This window comes from Pyrus communis, chromosome 6, assembly GCF_963583255.1.
Source record: "Pyrus communis chromosome 6, drPyrComm1.1, whole genome shotgun sequence".
NCBI lineage: Eukaryota > Viridiplantae > Streptophyta > Magnoliopsida > Rosales > Rosaceae > Pyrus > Pyrus communis.
The window spans coordinates 10,504,074-10,526,362 of record NC_084808.1 but is presented as its reverse complement, the minus strand read 5'-3'; the positions used below and the strand labels follow the sequence as shown (position 1 = coordinate 10,526,362).

The following is a 22,289-nucleotide window of genomic DNA, read 5'->3' as shown; positions in this document are numbered from 1 at the left end:
AAATGGGAGTCTATCAGGTCGCTGCAAAGGAACAGTGGGCTTTTTGAATGATGGTGATGATAAGATGGCAACAATCAGATAATTGACCTTTGGTCTTTTATGCTAAATGATTTAGCATATTGGCATATGCTTTTACGCCGTGAGGCAGCGTGTAGACTTTTATGAAGCTAGATTCACACAGCATGAATATTGGGAACTTGTTCAACCATGCATGTCGCCAACTGTGTTGATAAGGATTGCTCAAAATGATTATCAAGCAGTGGTTGATTATCCTTTAGTATCAAGACGTGATTTATTGAGAGTCCCTCCAATTCAACACACAACTGTCCTGTGCAAACCTCTCAAACACCTTGAGAATTTTATTTTCTTTTTCTCGCTAACACATCTTCACTTTGGATAAACAACATTGAATAGCACCGGAGCCGTAGAATCAACTGATAGAGGAACATCTTCAGTTTGGATAAACAACACTGCTTTGAGACTGACTGGTTATTTATCCAAGTCTCGGTCAACAAGGATTTCTGAGTCTTTGTGGGAAGAGGCCATCTCAGCAGCCTTCTCGGTGAAGTGAGGTGTTACCAGGTTACTACATTTAGCACACTGAAAGCTGAATTTATTATTGATCTTCGCAGAACTAGCAGCCATGTCTTCAGGCTCTAGAACCCAAAGGTCGAGACATGTTCCTTCCTCGGTCACAATCGTGAGATCAAGAAGTCAGTAGTGCATTCAACGCCACATCAAGCATATTTTACTTCCTGGCTGAACTTGGTCGACGAGTTGGCATGCCTTGCATTCAACTGAATGACGTAGTTAGCTCATTAAATACTCGATCTACGCGTCACGTAGGCTAAGTAGTTTTTAAAGTCAACACATAGTCAATCCAACCCAAACCATTTTCTTTTTATGAATTTTTATTTTAATACTAATCGCAGCAATTAAGTTCTCATATCACCTTCATCAGTGGAGATATTAATGGGATGACGGAGGATTACAGCCTTTTTGAGTAGTCCATAAGTTTAATGGAGTGGAATCCAGTTTCTTAATGTAGTATGGTTAACTACTTTCTCTCTAATCTCCTTAATTAAGTAACATAATCATTCTACCTTTCCAAAACACCCAATTGTAAAATGCAGGAAACAAAAAACATGAAAAGTCAACTTCAAACGTGATTTTATGGTTCATTGAATCAATGATGCTTTACAACCACAATTGATTCTTCTTGTTTTTCAACACAAAACGGGGGTTATTTCTAACTTTCTAGACTACTAGATAATACGTGCATTAGTAACATATTGTGGTATTGTGTAAAAATTCTCTCTTGTGCGTACGGGTTGTGCGCATGAGCTCTGAATGATTTAGAGACGACGATATTGCAACCGAATATCAATGTTATGTTAACGATGCTCATTTTCAGTAGATTGTTCTTGTCGCTGACCACAACAACGCTTGTGTGTGCGTGTGTGATTACTTTCCAACTTTCTAGATTTCTGGATAACACGTAAACGCATTGGCACAAAGTGATTGCGACACTCAAAAATTTTCTCCAATAATGGTCAATTTATTCCTTTGTAGGTAATTAATTGGCATATGCAAAATATGTTAATGCATGAAGTGGTAAATAAGAAGCAAAGGTGACTTGTCTTGAGAGTTTGGTAAAGCACATGCAAGATAGGCCGCCCAACACCAATGGAGCTTTGATTGGATGCATGTTTAACGTAAGCTTAAGAATAAAGGTAAAATTCCTCTCTCTTTGCCTTCCTTCCTTACCTATATCACTTGCAATATTCAAATAAATTACAAATAAATTGCAAATAAATTAACATAAATCTACTTTTTGGATTGTTAATCAATCTTCAATAATCAAAACAAGAGGATCATGCACCCCAAGACACCATCACATGCCTTCAAAACCGGATTCAAATCTCTCTATATTTATACACTACCATTCTCTAAACATAATACTTCCATTAAACTTCTCATCATTGCCTCGAAAACCCAGAAAACCAAACTGCAAAACACATCGATCCAAGTCCTCAATTTCGTTCGAAATAATGGGTTATGAACCTCGAAAGAAAGGAGTTTCGGCGCTTGGAGGGGATCAAGAGTTTTTGTTCAACAGAAACCTCTCAAGAAACTCCTCATCCTCATTGGGTTGCTCTTCTAGGGTTTATTACTGTAGGAGTACTGAAGGGGTTCCATTTAACTGGGAAATGCAGCCAGGAACACCGCGGAACCCTCCGAAAGAAGAAGTGATTCCACCGATAAGTCCTCCCCCGGCTGTGCTCAGCTTAGGGCTACCCAAACCCTGCATTGATCAACATCCTCGTAGTAATAAGCCTCCAACAAGCCCTCTGCATAGGCTCAAGTTTTGGACAAAAAAAAGTAAGAAAAATAAACTACGTAAGAATAATTTTCAACACAATGTTAATGTCGTTGGTGAGTCAGATAAGTTTGATAAGGTCGAGTTTTGCAGCTCTGACTCTGAGTTCATGGCATCGTCAACTTCGCCTCGGAACTCAACCTCGTCATCCTCATCCTCGTTTTCCTTTTCGAAAGGGCAGTGCTCGAGTATAAGGAGTACTCCGGCAAGGGATTTGTTCACTAGTTCTGGTCATTTCAGCTGCAGTCCTTGGAAATTTAGCTCGCTTCTCACTAGTGCTGGAAGGCGAGTTTGATACAGCGTGTCGTTAAGTTTTGCATTATGCTTTGTAATATACTATACATTTGTTTCGTTTCTAGCAAGGTTCTTTATTAAATTCTGACTTAATTCTTAGCCATCTAGATGTTATTACGGTTAATAAAGAGTAATGCTAGGAAGACTAAATTTGTAAACTAAATGTTGTAAACAAAATGACATGAAAATTGGTGATTGGATTATTACTTAATCGTTGATGAATGTGCTCATTTTCTGTTAGTGACAACTCATTTGGTTTACTAATTTAGTTTACAAATTTAGTTTCCCTATGACACGCCCCAACCCCGATATCCTCAAATATCAGGGTAGGCACGTGTTGGCTGACACCTGAGGGTGACGAAGCCATTTAAAATATGCATACAACTAAAATATTTAATTAGAACATATTAAACTAAAGTAGAATCGTGTTCAGAGCATACAACTAAGCAAAAATAATATGAAAGAACTTCTATAGAAAGGTACGAACCAAGGCATGAGACTCACACAGAAGAGGCTTGAAAATGCCTAAGTGGGAAAGTCTTGACGACAGGATAGCGTGCCTTGAATCTAATTCCTGAAGGGGGAGCAAAACCAGAAAAGGTGAGTGGGCCAAAGTTTATAATATTAGTACTAATAATAGGAAAACATTTTATTTTTGAACATAATAACCCCTTGTTTTGAAAACATATATACAATACTACATAGTAGGTTTTATGAAAACCCTAGCATGCAATGGAAAATGTTTGTAAAATCAATACGTGTAAAACCATGCTCAAAAATGATGAAAACGTCGCTCAAAGGTAAATCCGTAAATCTCATTAGTGAAGTACTCAACTAGGGTTCTCATAGTCGCCCGAAGGTAGTACATGTCCATCACTTGAAGGTGAAGCTGAATAACCTGTCCATCACCCGTAGGTAAAGCTGTATAAAATAGCATACATCCACATCGAAACTAGCTGTGGCTAGTGAAGCTGTCCGACACTGCTTTCGGTGGTGAAGCTGGGAGTATATAATATATCATATCTCACTCCTCCATCATCTATGTCCTATGACCACAAACATAATGCCCATGGTGTGCAAATGTACCATATGATAACCCACTAGATAGTACCGAAAACATCTCTCAAAATCTCAAGCCAAATCACCAAAGCTCAAGGGTTCAAAATCTCATTTCATAAATCGTATATAAAACATATTTGTAAATCTAAGGAGTTTCATATATGCAATTCCAATAATTCATAACTGTTATTAAATGTAAATTCGATAAATTATAAATATTCCGTAAAACAATTTATTTAAATCATGAATTCTATATAAACCATAATTATAGAAATCCGGAAAACATAATATAAAACATATTAAATGCATGAAATATGAAATGCATGCTAGGCTAATATTTTATAAAAATATATAAGTTATGAAGGGGTCCACTCATCGATTTTATTATCCGAGAACCACTCGAACTAGTGAAGATGACGTCGCTTCCTGCCAACGGGCCTAAACACAGTTAGGGACCATTTAGCAAAACCATACTAAAACATTACAATTTCAAAAAACGGATGGCGGATTTGGATTTGGCACGTTGAGCAACCTCGGGTTTTTCTTCCACGGGCCACCGCGCATGGCGGTCGGCCGACCTGACTAGCCGAAAAATTCAACATCTCCAAAAATTCCCAAATTTTATAGGAATGAATATCTCGATGAGAGGAACAACTTTCATACCTGAGACCAAGGCCAATTTGGCCGATATAAGCCCCAATTTCACGAAAACCCGCCGAAATCCTAGATTTGGGTGTGCTTTGATTCGACCTCCATAATCGCTTCGACACCCAACCAATGATTGGGCATTGTTTCTGAGCTCAAGGGAAGTACATTGGTGGTGGAAATTGCACGAAATCGTTGCAAGAATGGCGGATTCACTGTCGTGGGTTCCCTCGGAGCCGACGGCTTCGATCTTCATGAATCAAGGTCCAATTCCTTTGATTTTGGAGTGAAACGTGAAGAAGGAAGGTTGTAGCGTTGGTTCTAGATGGTGGATAGCATAATTTGTCGAAAAAACTGAAGAAAACCAAAGAGAACTGTCGGAATTAGCGCCGGGTCAAAACCGGCTCGCGCGGGTTGGCTGGGTGTAACCGGGTCAAGGGTGATCCGGTGCATCCCCTTTCCCTCATTTCCCCTCCTTTCTTCTCTCCCCCATTGGTCACTTCCCTTTTCCCTCTCTTTCTCATTGTTCGGTTTCCCTCCCTTTTCTCTCTTTTATTTTCCATCTCCACAGACCATCTTTCCTATCCTTTAATCTGGACCACAAATTTGGCTTTCTAGATTTTGCTCTAAAAATCCGGAGCCTTCCAAAAAATATTCAATCTACTAAAATGCCCCCGACTTTAAACGTTAATATCTCATTCGTTATAACTCCAAATCACGTTCCGTTTACGCCCACGCATTCGTAGCGACGAGTACTACATGATTACGCCAAGAAAATGAACCTTATGTGACATGGCAAGGTAGTCAACAAAAGTCAACACTTTGCCCTGAAGGGCATTTTCGTAAATTCACTTATTAAAATTATAAAAATCATAATTTTTAGGGACATGTCGTCACATCCTAGCATTACTCGTTAATAAGATACATGATTTGTATATAGATTTAATGGTTTTTATTTGTTTGGGAGATAAGTTAACCAGGGTCTGCCACTAGTATTGCAGCTTAATGATAATCATCTTTACCTAATTTATTATGCTGGCTTAAAATGTGACTTATCCCGAATTTACAACCAAAGACGGAGCCATTATTTTTTTTTTGGTCGGGTGGGCTATAATTCTAAGTTACATAACATATTATAAGAGCCTCCCATATTGTTTCTCTCGTCCACGCCTAAAATGTATATAATGTATAAAAACATATAAATAAAATCTTAATAAACAAAACTCGATTGTACTAAAGTAAAATTTTAATATAATGAGAATATGTCAAAGACTAAGACAATCAACAAAAAAACGCTCCACAAACATAAACAACTTAGTAGAATCCTAAATTACGTATCCTAATTTAAGTGAAACACGTGAAACATTAAGGCCTCGTTTGGTACGTTGTATAAGGCACCGGCTAGGACTAAGAACACAAAACCAAGTGTTTGGTGTCCATACGTATTAAATAGTCACCGGATTATATAATCCGGTCTCACCTCTTTTATACGGCTTACACTCGCTTGGTTATATGTACACTCGCTTGGTTATATGCTACAAAAGCACAATATTATTTAGTCGGGTAGAAACACGCTTGCTCGCTCGATTTCTCCGTCCTCTCATCGCACTCTCTTGTTCCTCCTGCATTAAGAATCTCAGGTTGCTAAAATTTTTCTTTTTCCCACTTTGTTCTACCCTCCTATTTTTCTTGACCTTGTCCAGGTCATTGCTGTCACTCAACATTGCTGGAGATTCTGTCCCCTTCTTTCTCTCTTTTTTCACACAACTATGTATTTACACATTCTACTCAAATTGTCAGAAGTGTTATGGACTGAATCGAGAGATTTCGTCTGGATTCATTAATTAGTAATTGATATTTTGTTGTGAGGTAATTAAACTGAAAATTGGGAAAGATTTTATTTGGGCTTTTGAAGGAAATTAAAGGTGGTGATGAATCAATGATAGATTTGTAAATTAGGTTTTCTTGGGAAATATTTCAAAATGAGAAAGATGATAAGTTTTGTTGGGAATTGATAATAGGATTTGATGGAAAATGATAGGATTTGAAAATTATGAAATATTTCATCTGGGCAATTTGATTGGGGGAAGATGAAGAAAGGAAGATGACGACCTGTTTTTTTTTTCTTCCTCTTATCGACACAACACCAAACACAGTATAAATAATACGGTCGTTATCTGATATTGCACCAAACATTTGCTAATTTATTCAGTAGTATCCGATGATTATTTATCCTATCTGACTGAAATAGTCAGTACAGTCCGAGCTACCAAACGAGACCTAAAGGTTCTCAGTACTTACTCGGGCGAGCTGAGTTAAATCTATCGTTTTGAAGGGATACACATTCTACAAAACTAGTTTCAACAATCCAACCGTCAAACTTGTTTGTATATGCTCCAAGATCACATACGTAAAAAAATCGTAAAAAACAGACATTCAAATATTAGGTAATGGGACGAAACCTTTCGACGTTTATAAACGAAAACTCACAATTTAGTTGTGGAAGTGATGTGGTTATACTTTGTTTAATGTCCAGGACAAATGTTATGAGTTAACAAAGGCATGCAAATTATTTCTTTATCATAGAATACTATGTTAAGTTATACGCCTTTTTGCTTAACAGTTTTATTTTAATTTTATGGTCCAATCTTCTCCATATGTATTCTAAGTTATATGATCTATTTATTGTAGAATTCAATGATCAATTTATTGTAGAATTTAAATTAAGCATCAAACTTATTTCAAGAATATTCCAACGACACATTTGACCATTGGTAAATAATTGATTCCAACAAAACCATATGCCTTAAAAATTTATTTTGACAAAGAAAAAATTTTGTCAGAAAAATATGATTACTTCCGACAACAACTAAGCACCCTTGAAAATATAAAAGCATTACCGGGAGGACTTTTTTTCCCTCAAAAATATAAAAACACTACCAAGAGGTCTTTTTTCCCCTAAAAAATACTAAATCAATTTTGTCAACATGAGTAAACCTTCGGAAATAACCATTCTATTTCCGATAAGAACTTTACTTGTTGTTAATACAATTGGTACCAATTCTTCCCGCCAAACAAAAGTGCATTTCCGACAAAACTTGAGACTTTTTCTAAGGACATTATGTGCGTTGGTAATAAAAATTTGTTTCATGCCATGTTACTGACGACCCATATTTTATGGTCACAAAATGTGCTTTTTACAACGGTTTTTTTGGGCCCTCGGAAAATCTTCGTTAGTAATGACTACATTTTTTGTAGTGCCTTTCATCCAATTGGACTCTAGGATAAAATTATATCATAACAATCCTTCCCAATTTTTTTTCCATGACATTAATGTAAACACAAATTTTCTGTGACAAATGAAACAAGAACACGTGTACAAAATAAATTTGTATTAATGAATTTGTAGGGTTACAATCTCTGTTTACAAGTTTCCTTTGATTTGATTTCCAAAAGATGTGTGGATGTGTAGGTTGTACACACTAGTAAAAAAACCACTTTGCGCGACGTAGGTACTTTCGTCGCGCAAAGTAAAAAATCGTTGCCTAAGGGTTTGCGTGACGCAACCTTCGTCGCGTGTTAATCGTCGCGCAAAGTCTGAGACGCTAGGGTTTGCGCGACCAACGGAGTGCGTCGCGCAAATCCACTTTGCACGACCCACTTTGTGCGTCGCGCAAACTCACCTTGCGTGACCAACGAAGTGCGTCGCCCAAACTCACTTTGCGTGACCAACGAAGTGCGTTGCGCAAACTCACTTTGCGTGACCAACGAAGTGCGTCGCCCAAACTCACTTTGCGTGACCAACGAAGTGCGTTGCGCAAACTCACTTTGCACTACCCACTTTGTGCGTCACGCAAACCCACTTTGCGCGACGTACGCATGAGTCACGCAAAGTGGGTTTGCGCGATGGAGCCATGCGTCGTGCAAAGTGATTGGTCGTGCAAAGTGGGGAGTAGTTTTGGTCAAACTTTTTTTTTTTTTTTAATTTTTGATAAATATTGTAATTAAATTCGAAAGAATAATTAATTAACCAAGCAAAAGTATTTAATTATAAAATATATGGAAATGTACATACAAGATCCGAACAAAAAAGAAAAAACTACAAGTGAACTAGGTTTAATACATCAAGCTACTAGGTATCGGCAGGGCGAGGTGGCTTTGAGGTCGAAGGTGGACCAAGATGAGGTGTTGGTAGTGAGATTTGAAGGCCGGACATCTGTATGGCTTGTACAAGGTCTCTCCACGCCCCTACATATGACCTCATCTCCTCGCCCTGGGCCCTCAGCTGCTCCTTCATCTGCTCGCCCTGAGCCTTTAGGGTTGTCACTTCCTCCTTCAATGCATCTACCTCTGCTGTGTTTGATCTGGAAGAAGAGGCACCCGTTTCACGAATCTGTGCTTTCCCCATACACTGAACAACCTTGCCACGACGACGACCTAAGTTCTGATCTAGGACATCAGTCATGATCTGAAAACCTACATCCTCAGGTATCGTGACGTCCTCGATCAGGGTCTCCGGGGGAAGCTGCGATGTTGCTTCTTGGAGAACAGAAGTGCTCTTTTCCACCATAGTAGCCTATAATAATAAAGAAAAAACATATAATGTTTAATAACAAAATATAAATAATATTTGAATGATTCATACATATAAGAATAATAATAATTACATATACTTACATGAAACTGCTCAGTAATTTTATTAATCAATAATAATAATAAATTGTATAAAATTTCAAAGTTAATATACTTTTACCTGACATCGTGTCTGAAGCCTATACGAAAAGGGCTTCGAACCGGAATGGTGGAGAAGTGTCTTTGACTCACGAGCTTTTTGGCCAGCAACAGATTTCTTCTGTTAAACACACAATATACATGTTAGTGCAACTATTTGAAATAAATTAATAAAAAAGGTTAAAAAAATAACTAAAACAATAATAAATTATTATTAAAATATTATGTACATACCACAAATTTTGGGTCCGTAAAATGTTTGCAGAGCCACTCCCAATCATCTGGCCGGTTCTTTAACTCGCTTGGAACATGTAGGCGAGCAATCTCTGGATCATCCCATCGCTTAAAATACGTGTGAAAAGTGCTCTTCCAATTTTTATACCGGTTTGCTAAGGTCTCCTCTAAGTAGGTCATGACCTCAAGGGATATGTCCTCAAGATCATAAATGACCTACGAATATGAAAAACAATAAAATAATATTAAGAAATTTAATAATATTAAGATAATATATTTTGGTTTTTAATATTTGTAAAGAAAATTAAAAAAATGATAAAGGCTAAAAATTAATATACTAACCGACAACTCGTGTCGCACCAGTCTCTTCGTCTCCTCGGGAATTTCTGCCCAAGACTCCCACTGAAAAGGACAATTGTCTCGAATAACAACACCACAACTACTAGCAATGAAGCTATGTTGCTGTGAGGTAGCTGCTCCACGATGTTGCGGGTTATATGCAATCTTGATCTTGGAGGCGGCCTGCCATGCGCTCTGTGACTGCTTCAGCATTCGACTAGGCCCTCTGGTGTTTTTTTTAGCTGGCCAAAAATACTTAAATGGTGAAATCCCAAAGCTTAAATTTGTAAAAAAAATTTGACACAACCTCCCGTAATAGTATAGCATTTTCCAAAACCTTAAAATAATAAAATAACATTAATTCACAACCAGCAATAGATTTTCACAATCTAGCAAATTTTCACCATCATAAAAATAATAGTTTTAAAATGAAAAAAAATTACAGCGTAGTGAGAATTAGAAAAAACTACTTGGATGGGAGGCCTCACACTCGACTCTGGATTCTGAGGAAGTGTGATCAGAAGGTTCCGGCTCACGGCGCCGCCGATGAGGCCGCCGTGCACTGATCTGCTCAACCGACACTGATGACATCGATGATACGGGCACCTGGGACGCAGTAGGAGTGGCCTCAGCAAAGGGTGTAGGCTCACTAATCAATGGAGCACTCACGGCTGGAGCCGTAGATGCTGATAATGCAGGAGGTGCATAGGTCACACTCCGACGACGAGTGATCAACTGCGACATCTACACACTTATTCAACCATAAAAATATAACATTAGAAACTAATCCTACAACATTTTTCTTAAATGCAATAGATAATGTTGTGGGTTTCATGACAAGGTAAATGCAACAGAAAAACTCACATCAGGCTTTCAAGAAAGATTATAACCCTGGAGTATCAATATTTCTCTTACAGTTTTCAACCTTATCATATTTCTCAAATGCAATTGTGATCCTAGAAAAGGAAAATACGATTGTAACTATACAACGTATTAACTAAGCATAATGTAGGAAACCAGGAAACGATGGGGTACATATTCAAATAACCTATAGATATATGAGAGTCCAATCTAACTTAAACATCAAAACTAACATTTCAAATTCATCACCATTTCCATCACAAGCATCAGCTTTCAAATCTGACCTTACGGAGAGTCAATGCGTCAATACATGCACCACCCACTTGGTCCACTAGAGGAAAAATGATAGGCAAAAACAAATGGGATGGCCCAAAATCATGAGAAACCTATTCATATCCATTTCAAAACTGTTTTCCCATGACAGAAAGAGGATGACATAATTCTCAAATGCAAACTACTTAACAATAAACTCATTATGGTGTCAATGCTGTAAGTGGGTGTATATGCTGGTGGTGCATTTGCCAAGCATGTAAATGGACAACAATAATCCAACTCAATCAAAGCTGTTGAGGCATTTCAATATGACAAGAGTGTTGAGGCATTTCAATATGACAGAGTGTTGCATATCAGCATGTAAATAAAAAATACAACATCAACTCATGACGTGAGTGTTGAACATCATCTATATGAGAAATACATTCAATATGACAGAGTGTTGCCTTGACGATGCAAACCCCATGACACAAAGTTTTTCAAGATTTGAGGCATTGACAAATAAATAGTTTGACAACTCTGTATCTTTCACAGTTGTTCTTAAAGTCTTTAATTGAGGAGCAAATATATTGAAATTCATTGCATCTCTTCCGAAAAATGGATGTATATCGAAATCTTCAAGAACAAGGGAGTTACAGAAAAGCTTTTCCAATGAGGTATCACCTAATACAAGATCTGTAATAACATGAAGCAACTTGAGACTTTGGAAACAACAACGCAATGTCGCAAGAAACCCAAAAATTTCACTAAAAAGCCCAATTATATTTGGAAGCTTAGTCATTATATATTCGTAGCAAACCAAGCTCAAATTCATGAGTAGAGTGCAAAATGAGGAGTATGCAAATTCACATTCATACCACGCCAAAAGGAATGATAATTCATAATTCGGATATTCGAAAAAATTCACACTAAGCCCATGCAAAACCATGTGTATTGATCATGCCAAGCCAAATTGAAATAAGTTCATAATGTTAATACATTAACAGTTTAATTTGAAACACACCAAACTGCTCTTCACACAACACACTCAAGTGGGCCAAGCCAGATAACGAAGATTACCAAGCGGGTTGTGGCGTGAACGGTTACAAAAAGTTCATTGGGCCTACGTGCTTGTGGAGATTTTGGGCTACTTGGGAGAACCAAAATCAAGGCCCACAACTCTAATTTCACACGGGAGGTTATGAGATATATCCCTACCCCTTTCCTTACAAACCAACCAAAATGCTTCAAACACAACCAATTTGCCTAGATTTATGGGTTGACAAAGTCTGACCTTGGGGCGCACACCTCATTTTAACTTGGTGGATGAACTTTAGCATTTGAAGCTCGCGCAGGAAATCAAGGAAGAAAATGGAGAAGGTAGCCAAAGATGGAGCGGGATTTGGTGCAAGCAAAGGGAAATTTGGGCAAAATGATAAACTTAGCCTTCACAAGGCTACTAACTCTCTACAGTACTATCCCAAAGAGGCATGATGCGGCTTCAACAATGGAAAAAGAGAAAGGAAATAAAAATCCATGGAGGAATAATCCAACTCAATCAAAGTTGTTGAGGCATTTCGTCAAACAGGTTAGGGACAACAATTTAGCACAAACAAGTCCATGGAGGAATATACATTATACCCTATCTTCCAAGTGCTAAATTTCACAAACCCTAAATTAATTCCAAAATTTACCTGATTTGGGGGAGAACCGATGAACAGTGAGGTCGAAAAAGAAATCAGTGATGTGGGAGGAAGTGAGGGATGAGAGGTGAGTCACTTGTCTGATGTGGGAGGAAGAGAGAAATCGGCTCACTTCTGTTTGAGGAACAGAACTAACAGCTCCTTGGAGAACAGAACTAACATCAGAAGTGGAGGAGCTGTGATGTTGCTCCTTGGAGAACAGAAGTGAGTTAAAAAATTCTTGGAGGGTGAGGTTGAGAGAGAGAGTGAGTTCGAGGAGGGTGAGAAGGGTTTGAGATTTGAGGGATGAGAGGTGAGTGTCCAAACTTGGACAAAGTGAAGGATGAAAGATGAGCATCCAAACTTAGAAAGGAAATAAATTAGAAATTTGAAAAAAAAAAAAAAGCGCCTATTTTTTACTGTTGCACCGCCAAAATTATCACAACTGGCGCAACGTAGGTATACAATTTGACGTCGCACAAAGTGGTTTTGCGCAACGATCACATTAAGGCGTCGCGCAAAGTTTTTTTTTTTTTTTTTTTTTAATTATTATAAAAATTACTGAAAATGTGACTTTCTTCCTTTGAAATTCAAATTTTTTTTTTACATAAACCCCACTACAATATAGTTTTCTAACAAATGTGGTTCGATGTTATACGTATACAAGATGGAATTCATTGATAAATGTGGTTGAATGTGGAATTCATTGATAAATGTGGAATTTTTTTTTTTTACATTATATCGCACTTTTGTGTTAATAACTCGTTCATTGATAAATGTGGTTGGATGTTATACGTATACAAGATGGAATTCATATCATGCATTGCAATTATGAGAGGCATGAGTCGTGTGAGTTACATGGGGTTGTATCGTGATGGATTGGAATGAAAATTATGATAACGATGGCGCGTGAACGAATGTGTCATGGGTGGTAATTCATATAACAAGACATACTCGAGGCCAAGGCACGGTACGGAACGTGCGAGGCTTGTGTGTTTTGGTGTGTGGATTAACAAGAACGGATGCGGGAATGACGGAACATTCATGCATAGAGAAATGGGAATGACGGAACATTCATGCATAGAGAAATGGGAATGACAGAACATTCATGCATAGAGAAACAAAAAAAGAGAAATTTGCCGCACCCATCATATTCCGTCTTAATTTTCTGTTTAAAAGTTGTAAAGGTACCCTAAACTCCCGCACTCCCGCACTGATAACACGAATATTGAGCAAGGTCAATAACATCATCACTTAAAATTTTGATGATTTTTCTACTAGTGCTACAGTTTACCCTCCGTACAAAATTAGCAAGGTCAATAAGTAAAATCTTGAGTATAACCAAAAGTATATTCTCTCTATCAGATATGCCCTTGTTACGCGGTAGAGAGTCAATGACTTGGTCAACGAAATTTCCTGCCTATTTGCGGCTTAGTTACAGTAAGATCTGTGTATAATGTTTGGCCACAATATATCTTCATGTCACACTGCATATCTCTCTCATTCAAGTAAGAATAAAAGTTCTACAAATCAATGACATGAAAAGTTATGGATTTTTAAACAAGGTATATCAAACTATACACCCAAAGCAAATCATTTACACGGTTGCAATTCGTAGTTCCTAATCGTTCTTCAATCCATCGGAAGCACGAAATTAGTATTCAAACGAGCAACTTTATTTCTTCAATCCCACACTTTTGCTCCTTAGAATTTATCCTTACCAATGAGCCACAACCAGTCAAGGCAAACCCCTGCAAATATGCCTCCCAAAAGAAACAGAACAAGTATATTTCCCAAGGCATTTTGCTCAGGTCCCTGCAAATCAAACAACCAGAAATTAATTTTGATTTGATTTCATTAGAAACCGTGAAAACATATGTTATATTCGGAACAGGTTACGTACGTTGTAGCCTTTGGGTGCCACTGTCATGACACAGATAGTGAGATAACCATTTGTTAATCCTAAGATTAATGTCAGCAAGATCATCCACCCTTGGTCAGCGTACTTTCCTGTGAAGTAGTACGCTGGAACAAAGAGGAAACGTAATAGGATTGCAATCAGGAGGCCCTTTCTGGAAACGCAATAATATAAAGCTTCAGCTGCCTCTCAATCCATGTTTCGTAAAGACACAGCATCAAAAATAAATGTCATACTTTCTTTTATACCTTTTACCTAAAAAATGCTGGGAAGATGGTAAAAGTTTGGACACAAAAGTTCAACATCTCTAGTATAGTGAAACAAATTTCATTACTGAAAGAAACATTTACCCCCATGTGAAAACGATAACAGCTTTTGCAATCGAAAAAAAGAAAGAAAATGACAATGGCTTCCTGATGACAACAACTTTAACAGAAGAATCATGATACATCAAAGGAAGGAAGTTAATATCCGAGATAACATACCCCTTAGCTTTCCTAGTAGTACTTACGAGAGCTCACCAAGCAGTCAGAGAAGCAAAAGGAATGGCAGTAGCTTCCTAGAATCACAGAGTAAGATAAAGCCAAATTGAGTTGTCACACAGCAATAACAGGAATGAGAAGTTAAAAACTCTCATCTACATAACATCTCACCATTGTTGTCAATTCTTTCATGAATTCCTAATAACAGAAATCATGAAAGAATTGATAATAATGGGTGTAGAAACAGAAAAAATAAAAAATAAAAATAAAAATCAACAAAGGATTCGATATTTCCTCTTATTGCTATATGTCCATTTCCATAAAGCAACGTGCTGCTTAATAATTGTAGCTTGATTAACTCTAAGTTCCATTTCATATCAAGTAGTTTCTACTCCAGTTCATCCAACCAATCTAAGCTAAAAAAAACTGTTTTTTCTTCTTTTTCAGTTGAGCAAGGTGGAAAATTCAAATTAAAAATGAATTAATAAAAAATTTAAGCTCCAAATGTACATTATTCAGACAAATGAACACAATCATACCACTAACACACTCAGAAGCATCATTACATTATAAAAGCAGCTAAATAACTAGAAAGGTATGCGTGTGTGTGTGTGTGTGTGTGTATTGCTACAAATGAACACAATCATTACATTATATTGCTATAGATTTTTAAGTTTTGTTGGAATTGGAGGAACGAAACAGAGAGAGGAGCAAACAATAAAATGATCATTTCGCTCATTTTCTCCGCAAACAAACAGAACTTAGAAATGGGATCAATCTAAAAACAAGGTGAAATTTGACTCACTTTGATATCAACGGGATTGATTGGAGAAGGTTTTGAAGAGAGATCGAGGAGGGAGGTAGCTGCTGCAACTGGGTTTGCAGTTTCTGCCTCCCAAACTGATTAAGTGGAGTAGGAAAAGTCGTTGACTTTGCGCGACGCATTTGCACATGCGTCGCGCAAAGTTGACAAAAAAGCGGTAAAACATCCTTTGTTTGGCGCCAAGATATTGCGCGACGTACAAAACGTTGCGCAAACGGCATTTGCGCGACGGTACTTTGCGCGACGAAGGCTGGAGTCATGCAAAGTGTTTTGCGTGACGCACAAGTTACTGCATCGCGCAAAGAAGTTTTGCGCGACACTATAATTTCGTCGTGCAAAGTACCGTCGCGCAAAGGTTGTTTGCGCGACGCTTTGTCTTTTAGGTCGCGCAAACATACTTTGCGCGACGAAATTTGTACGTCGCGCAAACATGTTTTTCTACTAGTGTGTTGATCCAAGGGTCGCGATGATTTGATCTTGGATGAACAGTTGCGGTGAGGTTTTGGCTCTTGGCAATTTGAAGGATCGACACGGGTAGTAGTGCTTGATGATTCTTCGAAGGTTTGGTGAAGCATACATAGAACTTTCTGAACTCTTCTAAGTGTTTTGGGGATTTGGATGCTTGAGCTTTGGCAGCGACTGGGTGTTTGAATGATTTCTGGCTCCTTTCTTTTGTCTTGGAGCTTCCTATTTGTAGACTCTCCAAGTCTTGCATACATATGGATTTGACCTTAATTGTGGGCTTGATTAATTGACCAAATAACCAAGACTCGATTTGTGGGCTGGTTCGTGATTTGACTCCATCAATTAACATTTTATTTAATTAAATTAAAATCAAATAATTCCCTTATGCCAAGTGTTGACACGTGTCCTTCTTGATTACTCGTCCGATTTTGATGAGTCATTTCCATGTGTACGATTTATGTAATTGTTGACCCTAAAAACTACCTAGCCTACATGGCATGCATGCCAAGTAATTAATAAGCTAACTACGTCATTCGGTTGTGTGCGGGCATGCCAACTCGTTGATCGACTCGTTGGCCGAGTTCGTCCGAGGAGTAAAATATGTTGATGTGGTGTTGGGCGCGCTGTTGACTTCTTAATCTCGCAACTATAGTCGAGGAGGAACATGTCTCTACCTTCGAGTTCTAGAGCATGAAGATAAGGCTGCTAGTTCTGTGAAGTTTAATATCAAATTCGGCTTTTAGTGTGCCGAATGTGGTAACCTGGTAACACTTCACTTCTCTGAGAAGGCTGATGAGATGACCTCTTCCAACAAGGACTTGGAAATCCTTGTCGACCGAGACTTGGATAATAACCAGTTGGTCTCAAAGTAGTGCTATTTATCTAAATTGAAGGTGCTCCTCGGTTGGCTGATTCTACAGCTCCAGTGTTGTTTATCCAAACTGAAGATGTCGCTAGTTCCCTTCACAGTGCTGCTGAAGATGTCGCTAGTTACCTTCACAGTGCTGTTTATCCAAACTGAAGATGTGTTGGCGGGAAAAAAGGGAAGGGAAAAATCTCAAGGTTATTGAGAAGCTTTGCGCAGGGCAATTTGTGTGTTGATTTGAAGAGGCTTTCTCAATTGCTTGCCACTTTGTATTTATAGAGCTACTATACTTGCTTGTTGGCTGATACTTATTGCAGAATATAATTGCATTCAAACTCATGAAGCGATTTACGTTCTGCAAGCTAAAGCCTATGTTTTAGTCATTTGACTTTTCCAACATGGCTAAAACCTATCTTTATCTCATTCTGATCCCTTTTATTAATCCAAAGCTTAACTCCAGATAATCACCTCTTGCAAACTGGGGCCACGTGTTTATTTGCAGCAACTTGATGCTCTTTCACTTTATCTCCAATCATTCGGTTGTTATCACTAAGCCAATAGCACATCAGGGACATGCACGACATTAATCAAACACCACTCACATTGTTAATTTCTTCAAATTAGACTCTTGATTGCATGGAATTAATCTCCAAATAGAAGTCTCCATGGCCTCACGCTGCATGCAAATGCAATCCCATCTTTAATATCTTTGTGCTGATCTCCTACTCCAAGTTGTTCCAATCTACGTGTCCCAAGTTAACTTGAACCCTGTTATTGCTTCTAGATTGGAGATAATTTGAATCCCATTTATCTCGTATAAGAAAATGTCAATGAATCCCAAGTTAACTTGAACCCTGTTATTGCTTCTAGATTGGAGATAATTTGAATCCCATTTATCTCGTATAAGAAAATGTCAATGAATCATATTAAAAGATAATTATTATGATAAAAACCATAATATTATTCTTCAATAATAACAAAATTATCTTCACTTTTCCATCCGACGGTTAGGAGCTATGCTCACTCATTGGCCTTGATTATAGAGGTTGATGGTGCAAATTTTTGGTCCAAACACATCCCCGGATTTCCATGAGTTTCAGCCTTTAAGCTGAATAGTTGAGGAAATTTATGCTTGCATTTGAACATTCGTAGCTGCCAGATAACTCCATCGAATACATATTGATTCGGCAAAATTTGGATAAACCTCGTCTTTTACCAAATATACCCACCAAGCTCACATAGGTGAAATGGTGTCCAGGTCGTTGATCGAAATGATTCGTCGAACCGCAGAAACCATCAAATTAACTCCTCAAATCAAGGCCTTGGATTAGAGTTGACGGTTGAGCAAAATTTCGAATTCGACGCTCTCCACAGCAAGCGTTAAGATTGACATTGATGTTGCCGAATGGGTCAATACCACTAAACTCGGCTTATAGCGCAGCCAAGCTTAGAAAAGCATCTGCACTTGGCCTAAAAATCTTGAACCAATGCCGACAACAATGGCTTTGTAAAAATCGAGGACTTACAATCTTGGCCTAATTCTTTTCCACCGAATGACCTCTATTCGACCGAGTGCAAAGATATTGATATATTATATATATATATATATATATATATATATCTCTCTCTCTCTCTCTCTCTCTCTCTCTCTCTCTCTCTCTCTCTCTCTCTCTCTCTCTCTCTCTCTCTCTCTCTCTCTCTCTCTCTCTCTCTCTCTCTCTCTCTCTCTCTCTCAATGCACCACTAACTCATTTTTAAATGGCCAACTAATTAATTACTAAAGAGCTATTGGCCTTTTCATTGCTAAGCGTTACTTCGATCGAACCTTCTTCGGTTGTGGCCTTTCGTCGCTCAACCTTGATTGTAAGACAGCATTCGAGTTTAAGATCCTTGACAAACTCCAAATTTTTTCTTTTCCTGACAAAATACCACCGAGTGGACCAAATTCTGATGAAAAGATCCTCAACCGAGAGACAACAATTGGCCGAGACTCTACCTAAAAAACTTGTGAAATTGATGGGTACCACTTCACCATTGAACCTTACTTATTGCCCTAGTTGGAACCACCGTTGGCTATTTAGCTGACCTAAAACACCATCAGCACCGGGATAATGGTGAAGCAGCACCTTCGGACCATCCATTCCAATTGGTCGAATCGGCTAAAGAAAAGAGGACCGAGAAAAACTTGATTCTCGATAGCTCGGTCTACCATCAATTCTCGGCCATTGCTTCGGTGAATACTGCTCTTTGCCTGTGACCATCGACAAATACCCATGGTGATTGGCATCCCCAATTTCTCAGTTGATGGCAGAAAAATTGAAGCGATAGAAATTTGAAACCAAGACAACGATCCTGAGAAAAAAAATAAGACTCTGGCCAAGGAAATGAAACAGTGGACAAAGAAGTCGAGAAAAAGATAAGACTTTGGGGGAGGAAATGAAACAGTGGATAAATACCACTTATTCCCTACTTTTCTGCAGCAGACAGTAAACAACAAATGCCCTGTGCATGCTGACTTGCAGTACAAATATATGCTGCATATATTCTTTATCCGCGAGTGCAAAAATGTTTAACCGTTCATACCACATGTTGCCCCCTTTATTTTTTCAAGTCTTGGCCTACACGGTCGAATGATTAAGAAAATAATTTATTCATATATATATATATATTTTTTTTTTTAGTAAAGGAAAAGAAAAATGGCTGAATCATAATTAGGAGGAGGCCAACGATGCTTCACTCCTAGCCAAGATAATTTCGTATTTTGATTTTTTCCAAAACCAAATAAAAGATCATCTCTAAATAATCTTAACTCGGTTAAATACTCCTCATTCTCGGCCGCCGAATGTGTTGAACAATTATTAAGCCCCTTGGGCATAACAATTTCGCCAATCCGGCTTTTAACTCGAACAACTTAGCTGAACGGGATTTCTCCATACCGGCTTTACCGCTAATAACCATATTGAATGTCATGGTCTCGACGTCTAAGATCACATCTCCAATTACCATATCAATTGATATGGTTTTTTTCGACTAGGCTTATGTCTCGGCCTTGTTCGTCATTGGAGCATTCCTTTGATGAAACATTTTCTAAGTCACTTTTTGTATTTGGCTCAGAAACTTGAACTTTTTCTTCTAGGCCTACCAAACTCTCAATCTCGACCGAAAAAATTGGTGGCTTAACTTTTTCTTCTCGGGCGACCATATTTTTAGTCTCGACTGAAAAACTAGGTGGTCTATCTTTTTCTTCGGCCAAATTAACAATTTTCTTAGGTTGATGTTTGATTGCGACCAGAGCAGAAAATTGCTCCCCGGTCTTTTGAGCAAACCATTCTTCAAATGAAATTGATTTGAACCTAATACCAGAAGGCGTTTTCTTATCGAGCCACTCATAAAATCGAGCTCTTTCTTCATTTAACAATTGATCTTGTAGCCTGTGATGAACTTTCCCCTTTATCATGTGAGAGAAAGATTTTTGCCTTTCTTCACATGCTTTAAGGATCGGTTTCGCATCAAGTTGAACTAGGAATGCATCTAATCAGCTGAACGGAGCCGGATTGACATCTTGATATATTATATGAACTTCGTAGTTTTAGCACTAGGTCCCACCGGGCATGCCAAAATGTTGACCATTAAAACTACCTAGCCTACGTGGCATGCAGATCGAGTAATTAATAAGCAAACTACATCATTCGGTTGTGTGTGGGGCGTGCCAATTCGTCGGTCGACTTTGGCGGGGGAGTAAAATATGTTGTTGTGGCGTTGGACACGCTGTTGACTTCTTGGCCTTCGGGCTCTAGGGCCTGAAGACAAGGTTGCTAGTTTTGTGAAGTTCAATATCAAATTCAGCTTTCAGCGTGCCGAATGTTGTAACCTGGTAACACCTCACTTCACCGAGAAGGCTGATGAGATGACCTCTTCCAACAAGAACTCGGAAATCCTTGTTGACTGAGACTTGGATAATAACCAGTCGGTCTCGAAGCAATGTTGTTTATCCAAACTAAAGGTGCGCCTCGGTCGGCTGATTCTACGGCTCCAGTGTTGTTTATCCAATTCTGAAGATGTCGCCAGTTGCCTTCGCATTGCTGTTTATCCGAATTGAAGATGTGTTGGAGGGAAGAAAGGGAAGGGAAAAATCTCAAGGTTGTTGAAAAGTTTTGCGCAGAGCAATTTGTGTGTTGATTTGAATCCCATTTATCCCGTATAAGAAAATGTCAAGATGAATCATATTAAAAGATAATTATTATGATAAAAACCATAATATTATTCTTCAATAATAACAAAATTATCTTCACTTTTTCATTCGACGGTTGGGAGCTATGCTCACTTAACGGCCTTGATTGCAGAGATTGATAGTGCAATTTTTGGTCCAAACAGTAACACATGGCGTATGCCACGTATGCCCTGATACGTTGAAACTTTAATTTATTTCATCAAAATTTCCATCTCTACAATTAATCCTCCTGATATTTATCCAAATATGAGACCACGTTCAGCCTTGAAATACCATCAGCTTACAAATACAATGTCAGACTCATCATATCTCCAGCCAATCTAACCAATTAATATCACCAGACCATTGCATTAGGAGTCATAATCTCCCACGTGGCCAAAGGAACATCACAAATGAATAATAACAAGAATATACCATTTGTCTTCATGTGATAATCATCCCATCTTGCATGCTTTGAAAATCATCGGATAAAAAACACAAGGAATGTGTATCCCCATTATTCCATCACCATTCAAACCAGCTGGGATCTAGATTTGTCGAATGAAGCATGGTTTGTACTTACAGAAGCTCGGCAGTAGAATCCTTGCAAAGCCCTGTTTGAATATTGTGGAAGGCGGTGGGTGCCATAAATTACTTGACAAAATTGGTGACTGAATTAAATAACTGGAGAGCCAGTCTTTCTTCTTCGGTGGGATTAGTTTTTGCGAAGATATTATGGGGTGCTATAAGCAAAGGAGAAAACGCCATTTTTCTCGGTCAAGTGTGCACATTTTTCTCGGCCAAGTTGCGCATTATTTTTGGCTTACGTTATTTTGATCAAGAAGAATTCGCCCAAATGTGCGCGTTCGACGTATACTACATTGTTTTTAATTAAATTTTTTTTATTTAGATCGGCCCGCAATCCTTTCTCTCTGTTCTCCATTTTCTTGATAAAATGATGATAGGAGGACCCTTTTGAAAAAAAAAGCTTTATTTCTGTTTGATAGAACAAAACGTCAAATGACCCTTTTTTGTTGAGTTGACCTTAT

General features: G+C 38.2%; 1 long non-coding RNA gene across 1 annotated transcript; it reads right to left on the bottom strand.

The window, feature by feature from the left end:
- Positions 1-14,016: 14,016 nt before the first annotated feature.
- On the bottom strand, positions 14,017-14,520 carry LOC137736528 (uncharacterized). The gene is made up of 2 exons (XR_011068760.1): positions 14,381-14,520; positions 14,017-14,292 (listed from the first exon to the last, which is right to left on the bottom strand). It is a non-coding gene; the product is annotated as an uncharacterized lncRNA (long non-coding RNA).
- Between the last annotated feature and the right edge of the window lie 7,769 nt (positions 14,521-22,289).